Source organism: Notothenia rossii, assembly GCF_949606895.1.
Source record: "Notothenia rossii genome assembly, chromosome: 4".
NCBI lineage: Eukaryota > Metazoa > Chordata > Actinopteri > Perciformes > Nototheniidae > Notothenia > Notothenia rossii.
This window is the reverse complement of record NC_136902.1, coordinates 53,004,782-53,013,975: the sequence shown is the minus strand read 5'-3', so window position 1 is coordinate 53,013,975 and position 9,194 is coordinate 53,004,782. Positions and strand designations below refer to the sequence as shown.

The window sequence follows — 9,194 nt, the reverse complement described above, 5'->3', positions numbered from 1 at the left end:
TACCGTTTTCCTCAATGAACATTTATCGAACAGAACATCATGTGGAAAATCAGAGGTGGTCAACTTAAAAAAATATTGACCTGCAGGAGTTTAAAGCCTATTTAAAAACTCTTTCTTTCACAAGTCCTTCAGCCTTTGGTGCGCTTCCTCACTCGTGTTCTTGGTGAGGCCATGAGAACAAAGTTCCTTCTCACTCATAAGATAAGATGGTATAAAGAAGTCATATATGTAATATTATAAATTCACATGCATCAGGGGTTGTACACTTTAATGTGTCCATTCACTAACCGACACTTTAGGAAGGAAGCTGTAAGGCCTCCTGTTATAGGAGTGGACCTCGTCAGTGTCCAGGGGCATCAGACAGTCAACCATTATTTTGACATGCACGGTTTAACTCCTCCAAAAATGATCCAGGCTCGATTCAGAATGACACAGTACCACACAAAACAAATGTTGCATGTACCATAAGTTCTATGTAGTATGTGTTTTAGGAGTAGTAACTCACTACCATGTCTGTGAGAATCCCTTCATCGTGAACAATAGGTGAATTGGTGGCCAGAGGGCTGTACGTCAAGGACTGGACATGGACGCAGTCAAAACCGACTAGCCCACTTCTCCGTGCATAGTCATATGCCCTGTTGCACGTTTCCAACTGACAGGTGATACCCAAGTTAGATTTTTGGACATGAATACAGTGCACAGGACCCTTAAAGGTCCTGGAAACTGTAAAAAGTCTCCTTTTTTTATCCATGCACTGTGATTTTAGGTGGCGATTTGCTGTGATGTCCGATGTTTTGGATGAGTGGTGCCTTTGTATGTGCATTTGTAGGTTTTTCCTTTTTAGTTGTAGGCTACAAAAACAACATGTTGTGATTTAGTGCTTTGACATCAATTTTGGGGGCTGTGGAAATATTGTGCCATGTTGCTGCAGCAGCCGGAGCTATCACTGGAGCGGCCATCTGAGCCATCACTGGAGCGGCCGTCGGGGCCATCACTGGAGCGGCCGTCGCGGCCATCACTGGAGCGGCCGTCGCGGCCATCACTGGAGCGACCGTCTGGGCCATCACTGGAGCGGCCGTCTGGGCCATCATTGGAGCGGTCGTTGTGGTTGCTGGGGCCGCCGCCAACGTAGTTGGATGTTCGGTGCAGCAGTTTTTAAAGTGACTAAAGAACATCTCCTTTCTCCCAATGATTGTTGGGCAAAAGCCACAGTGATAATGGCTGCTGGCCACACATTTGAGATGGCATTTATAAACATTACAACCTAAAAAAGAGACAGAAAGTGGTTTAGAGGATTCTAGAAACAAACCAAAATGAATTTCTTGTAAATAAGCTATTTGAAACAAGGTGTTTGTGCGAGAGCAATAAATAATCATGTCACCAACAATAATATTTTGGCCTATAAACTGAATTTTTGCAGATTGAATGTGTGATTATTAGGGCCGGGACTTTAACGCGTTAATTAAGATTAATTAATTACACAAAAATTAACGCGTTAAAATTTTTTACGCATTTTAATCGCACTTATTTTTGTACCGCGGAACGTTTCTCACTGGATGAGTTTCAGGGGTACCGATTATACTGGAGCACAAACTAACGTTCATGACTTCAGACAACAACAAACCACAGTGAACAATAGTCGAACGAAGAAGCTGATGAGACCGCTTTGGTTGGCCCCGTGGATGGGACATTTTGTTTTAAAAAACGGACGGATGGAAGCATCGATAAGAGCAAGGTTTGCAAATTATGCAAAAAGGAATTTGCATATCACCGCAGCACATCAAGCCTCAAGTATCACCTCAATGCAAAACCTATAGCAGCTAGCATGGAAGCTAGCGTGGACGTTAGCCCGACTCGGAGTACAAGGACCCACACCCAATTCGCGTTGATCAAACAGAGTGGCCTATGCAACAGAGAGATTTTAGTTTTCATCAGGATATTGGAAGAATAGGAGGGATTGAGGTCAATCACTGGCACTTTTTTATTTTATTTTAAATGGTACAGTACACTTTATGTTGAACTATTTATTATGTTGTTGGTGCAACTGGCACTTTATGTTGAACTGTTTATTGTTTTGGCCAAGGTTATTGAGAGAGTTGGACTGAAATGTATTAGATTTTTTAAATCAACAAAGTCTGTTATGGCCTCTGAAGCAACAGAGAGATGTTTTCTAATAGTCAGGGTTTCCAATGTTCTGAATATACTTGAAAGTATTGTGTTTTACTTAAAAAACAAAGTGTTATAGTTTACAGAAGGTCTACCTACCTATAGGCTACCTGAATCTCTGAAATGTAACTCCTCCCCCTCTGCCAGAGTCCCTATCTCTTCTAACTGCAGTATATCCCTTCACAATAAAATCCAGTTGTGGTTTCAGACATGTTTCCTGAATACAAATTACATTAGGTTTCTCTCCCAGATTGTCATTATATTTTTTAAACTCTTGTCCATTTGCAATTAAACTTCTGGCATTCCACTGCAGTACAACTAACACCATCACGTTGATCCACTGCATGTCTGAGATTGTTGAACATCATCATTTAGTATATCTTTCACACTTTCCCACTGCATCCCTTTCACATCAAGGTACTTTTCAGCTGATCTGACAATTATTTGTATTCTTTCATTCCGGCTTTTAGTCTGCGCTGAACAGTTGATAATCTCTGCCATAAACAATACAAACTCTGTTTTACTCACTATCAGAGTGTCCTCCTTCAACTTAACACAGTTGTGGACTTTTTCTGTTTCTTTGCTCTTATTCTTGTTTTCCATTGTAACCTGCGTTCCTCCTGAAACTGTCTTTGCTGCCTCTGCATAGCTTACTCCCTGCGTCACCCTGACTCGCTGCACCTCTTCTGCTTTCTTGCTAACCTCACATCCACGGTACGCTGAACTATGCTCCCCTCCGCAATTGCAACATTTCAGCTTTACCCCTTCTTCACATTTGCCGTATTCATGATCTCCACCACATCTGCCACACCTTTGTTTCCCTCTGCACACTGCCGCCACATGTCCAAATCTCTGACATTTAAAACATCTTATTGGTGGTGGAACATACGGTCTCACATAATAACACATCCAATAAGTATTTTTTCCGGAAGCCTTTTCTCATCAAAGGTGATCAGAACCGAAAGACTATCTTCTTTAACCCCATTGCGGTTTGCTTTCATGCGTTTGACATCACTTATTTTTGCATTTGTTATATTCTCTTTCACATCATCCGCTGTAATTCTGATGGGGATTCCTGTCACCACTCCCCTGACTAGCTTTTTACCACTAAACAGTGAACACTCCACTTTCTTACCCTCCACGGTACTCATCTTTATTGCCCTCCCCTGTTGCTCTCTATCCCTACATTTGATCAACATTGATCCATTCCTCAATACTTTGGCACTCATTACCTCCCCGATTTCTTTACTGATCGATTTAGTTAACCGTATAGGGTTCCACTCGCCAAACGAAGCTCCCTCTTTCGCAAGTTTCACAACCACCAGGAACTCCTGTTGCCTATTTCCGACTACTCTTTCTCTCCTTTCACCCTCACTATTACTCTCATCCGAATTAGTATTTCCTTGCTTTTTACGTTTATTCCTCCTCACTATATCCCATTCTCCATTTCCATAACTCCCACCTACTCCTTCCATGTCTCCTAACTCGCTTCCTGCCCCGTCACTTCCCTCTGCCATCTCTCATCCAGTCACAGTCCAGTGTTGCCACCTGCCCTGCTCCAAATGTTTGGAAACCCCAATATGGTCTAGCTGCGGCCGCGGACACTACATGACACGACACTACACGACACGCCCACCTGACGACACTACGGTGGCTGAGAGGCACTACCGTTAAAAGCGAATTGACGACACTACACGACAGGAGGAGAGGTTTTGGGGTTTAGGTTTGAGAGGGAGGAAGGAAGATTAGGATTAGGTAAAAAGGTAGGGAGTGGTTAGGGTTAGGATGGGGGGAAGGGAAGGGTTAGATTGAAGGGAGGGAAGAGAACTGCTACCCGGGAAACAGGATGCAACGCGTCATCTGTGAAGCTCCGCCTACGTTGAGCTCCCGCCCACATCGAGCTCATTGAGGCACTGCGCACTGCAGTGAGGGGCTTCTCGTCCGCGTTCGCATCCATGAGCTAGCTAGGGGGGTCGCGAGATGATTGCAAAATAAAAATGGCAATTTAAAAAAAAAAAAAATCAAAAAATGTTTTAATTTAAAAAAAAAAAAAAAAATTCGGACAATTATTATTAATAATAACGTTTGCATAGACATTTTCAGGGCCGGACTAGTCATCTGTATAATCTCCCCGCAACGAGGCGAGTGCAGCGAGTGCGGAAACCTGAAATTAATTCACTAGCACACACCCCCCCCCCCCCAGTCTCTGGCACTGTTATTTTGGGGGTCGTGGGCTGAAAAGTTTGGGAACCCCTGGTGTAGTGTAGTGTACTGTCCGCGGCCGCAGCTAGACCCTTCTCGCATTTCCGGGAACAGAGATGTTTCAAAGAGTCGTGACGCACGGCCGGACTTATCTCAGCCAATGACAGCTCTGCATGCATCCCCTGGATATTATTTTATTAACTGCTTTCATCGCGACGCGATGTTTACAGTGAGAATAGCTGTGAGGTCCGTGCAGCAAGCAGAGCAGTGTGTATAATATATATCACTCAGTATAACAGGCCTACTCTCTTTATTTGCTTTAGTTTAGTAGATATCTACAAACAAAGAGTCGATATTTTTCTAAAACCATTCAGTGCTTCACATAATAAAATACACAACGGCTGTTAGGCTGTCAGCTGTAGGTGCGTGTGTGTGGTACAGTGTGTAGGTGTGTGTGGTAAAGTGTGTGCGAAGATGTATGGAAAGCCAAAAGTGCCATAATACGGGGGTGAAAAAACGCGCGAACATACGGGGAGGTCCGTTTTTTCGCGCGAAAAAACGGGCCAATATACGTGCGAATGTTCGCGCGGTTTTTTATATGATAATGAGCCCCTCCTTCTGATTTCTTTAGCCAATAAGTTCAAAGTGTCTGTAACCAATCAGTGAAGGGTAAAGCCAGACCAAAGCAATCTGTAGATGAAAAGTTCCTGACATGGTGAGGCTGTGCTGTAAATTGTGCATTATTCCAGATTCAGGGGACTAAGTATTAATTTGCCTTTGAATATCATAAATATATCAATCAATATATCAATATAACCTGCCTTCATTGTTTTTTTAAATGAAATGGCATTACCCTTTTCCTTAAACCTCTGGAGTGTGAAGTGAAGGTATTTTCTCAATTTTTAGATGTCTCCTTAAATCCACTTTTAAATGTACTTCTTATAACATGGCATGGTGTTACATGTCAAAATGTTCAGTAGTCTCTGGTCTTGCTAGAAATGCAAATTCACTCACCTTAGAGCACTGTCTTATGAGAAACCATAGCTTAGAAATCCAATTTTTGGAAAACTTCAAAACTGTTGTGAAACACATATGTACTCATGTCATCAATTTTTTTTGGTGTTTCAGATTTTGTTCACCAAAGTCTTTGGTTCACAAAAGTAGTGAAATATATCAATTACACTATAAGCCTATATAAATGTGTTGTTCATGTCTAAAATGAAAATGTGTAAATTATAATTTAGAGTAAAATATTTCCATCCCTCTACTTTCACCACAGAAAAGTTACATCAGGACTGAATAATGACTTCATATTCCATACCAAGGTTTATGTGATGTGTACAAATACAAATTCAGCATTTCAACTTTATTTTTCAACCAACTATTTATGTTAACATATGAAACTGTAAAATCTCAATATTTCCAATATCAGAACTTTTTCAACCTGAACAATACTTTTATATAGGCTTATAGTGTAATTTATATATTTCACTACTTTTGTGAACCAAAGACTTTGGTGAACAAAATCTGAAACACCAAAAAAAATGGATGACATGAGTACATATGTGTTTCACAACAGTTTTGAAGTTTTCCAAAAATCGGATTTCTAAGCTAGGTTTCTCATAAGACAGTGCTCTAAGGTGAGTGAATTTGCATTTCTAGCAACACCAGAGACTACTGAACATTTTGACATGTAACACCATGCCATGTTATAAGAAGTACATTTAAAAGTGGATTTAAGGAGACATCTAAAAATTGAGAAAATACCTTCACTTCACACTCCAGAGGTTTAAGGAAAAGGGTAATGCCATTTTATTTAAAAAAACAATGAAGGCAGGTTATATTGATATATTGATTGATATATTTATTATATTCAAAGGCAAATTAATACTTAGTCCCCTGAATCTGGAATAATGCACAATTTACAGCACAGCCTCACCATGTCAGGAACTTTTCATCTACAGATTGTTTTGGTCTGGCTTTACCCTTCACTGATTGGTTACAGACACTTTGAACTTATTGGCTAAGGAAATCAGAAGGAGGGGCTCATTATCATATAAAAAACCGCGCGAACATTCGCACGTATATTGGCCCGTTTTTTCGCGCATTTTTTCGCGCGAAAAAACGGACCTCCCCGTATGTTTGCGCGTTTTTTCACCCCCGTATTATGGCACTTTTGGCTTTCCATAAAGATGCAGCGGACAGACAGGTCTCAGTTGGTTTGGTGTCCTCTGCTTACTTTTAATACTTGTAAATAACACTTTTGGCCCGTAATTTATTTTCCTCATTGTAGCGACCAGAGAGGGGGGGGGGGGGGGGGGGGATATATCCAGTCTCTGATAGTGTTGCGTTTTTAAGAGAGTGCTCTGTTTGATTCTGAAATTCTATATATTTATATAAATATATATATATATATGTGTGTGTGTCCGCATCTGTAGCCTTTTATTGTCTCATTATACCGTACCGGAATTAATTAAAAGTAAATATATAAGTCGTCATGAACACATCTGTCCATCAGACAGAGGGCTGCTGTGCTTCCTGTCATCATTAATGGACGTCTCTTTAAAATGACCGCTCAGAGGAGAGGAGTTCTGATTTCTCTAACCGCCTGCTGCTTCCCCTCCTCTCTCCTCCTCCTCTAAAACATCCAATCGGCGAGCTTAAACCATAGCTGAGGATCTTGGGTAATCGCTCGAAATGCCTACGTCTGTTGCCGGTTATTTTTATTTTGAAATTCAGTTCCTGACGGACGCCAAAAAAGCCAGAGATTATGGAACTAAACAAATAGATAAAAACAAGGATAATTGTGTGTTATTGGTGAGTAAATAACAGTGTGTTATTTTGAAAAGAATAACAAAAAAAGATTTAAATAATACAGATTTCAGTATTCTGAGGCTCTGAGCCCCATTTATTTTCCTCACAGACTACAGCAAAAGTCCGAAATTATGCGATTTAAAATAAAAGCAATAATTGTGGCTTGCCATTGAGTAAGAACATGTTTTTATTAACCACACAGCTTCCGGTCTTCCTATAACACGTAATGCCGTGAGACTACCAATAGAAATACATTGCTTTTAAAATTGTACTGTGCAACACACACCTCTCTGAAGAACCAGCACCTTACCGTGGTAGAGAGGTTTGTGTGCCCTGATGACCCTGGGGGCTGTGTTGTCTGGAACCTTGTGTTCCTGGTAGGGTCACCCATGGCAAATTGGTCTCAGGCAAGGGGCCAGACTAAGATTGGTTCACAAGACCTCATGAAAGACGACACACGAAGTGAGGATACCCGGCCCGGAGGAAGCCCGGGGTCCCCTTCTGGAGCCAGGCCCAGAAGGAGGACTCGTCGGCGAGCGTCTGGTGGCCGGGCTTGCCACGGAGCCCGGCCGGGCACAGCCCGAAAAGGCGACGTGGGCAACACCTCCGCTTCTCCGTCCCGCGGGCCCACCACCTACGGGAAACAGCGATGGGGTCGGGTGCGCTGCCAGAAGGGTGGCAGTGAAGGCAGAGGGTCTCGACGGACCAGACCCGGGCGACAGAAGCTGGCTTTGGGGACGTGGAACGTCACCTCTCTGGGGGGGAAGGAGTCGGAGCTTGTGCGGGAGGTGGAGCGTTACCAGTTGGATCTGGTTGGGCTCACCTCTACGCACAGCGTCGGCTCTGGAACCTTACTTCTGGATAGGGGTTGGACTCTATTCTTCTCCGGAGTTGCTCAAGGTGTGAGGCGCCGGGCGGGTGTGGGGATACTCACAAGTCCCCGGTTGGGTGCTTCGTTGTTGGAGTCTACCCCAGTGGACGAGAGGGTTGCCTCCCTACGCCTGCGGGTTATGGGGGGGAAAACTCTGACTGTTGTGTGTGCTTATGCACCCAACAGCAGTTCAGAGTATACGGCCTTCTTGGAGACCCTGGAAAGAGTCCTGTATGAGGCTCCTGAAGGGGACTCTTTAATCTTGCTGGGAGACTTCAACGCACATGTGGGCAATGATGGAGACATTTGGAGGGGAGTGATTGGGAGGAACGGCCCCCACTGATCTGAACCGGAGTGGTGGTTTGTTACTGGACTTCTGTGCTAGTCATGGATTGGCCATAACAAACACCATGTTCGAACATAAGGATGCTCATAAGTGTACGGTGGTACCAGAGCACCCTAGGCAGAAGGTCCATGATCGATTTTGTTATCGTATCATCGGACCTGAGGCCGTATGTTTTGGACACTCGGGTAAAGAGAGGGGCGGAGTTGTCAACTGATCACCATCTGGTGGTGAGTTGGGTCGAGTGGCGGGGGAAGCCTCTGGATAGACCTGGTAAGCCCAAACGTGTAGTTCGGGTGAACTGGGAACTTCTGGAGGAGGCCCAAGTTCAGGAGGCCTTCAACTCACACCTCCGGCGGAGCTTTTCGGGCATTCCTTTGGAGGTTGGGGACATTGAACCAGAGTGGTCGGTGTTCAAAGCCTCTATTGCCGAAGCCGCGGCGGGGAGCTGTGGTCTCAAGGTTCTAGGTGCCTCAAGGGGCGGTAACCCTCGAACCTCCTGGTGGACACCGGTGGTCAGGGAAGCCGTCCGACTGAAGAAGGAGGCCTTCAGGGATTTGTTATCCCGGGTGACTCCCGAGGCAGTTGCAAGGTACCGACAGGCCCGAAGGGCAGCAGCCTCAGCCGTGGCCGAGGCAAAGCAGCGGGTGTGGGAGAAGTTCGGAGAAGATATGGAAAAAGACTTTCGGGCGGCACCAAAGTTGTTCTGGAAAACTGTCCGACACCTCAGGAGGGGGAAGCAGGGAACCATCCAAGCTGTGTACAGTAAGGATGGGACGTTGTTGACCTTAACTGATG

At 44.1% G+C, this 9,194-nt stretch overlaps 1 long non-coding RNA gene across 1 annotated transcript; it reads right to left on the bottom strand.

Moving 5' to 3' along the window:
- LOC307036480 lies at positions 1–3,712 on the bottom strand. The gene is made up of 2 exons (XR_013807370.1): positions 2,266–3,712; positions 1–1,264 (listed from the first exon to the last, which is right to left on the bottom strand). It is a non-coding gene; the product is annotated as an uncharacterized lncRNA (long non-coding RNA).
- Positions 3,713–9,194: the final 5,482 nt, after the last annotated feature.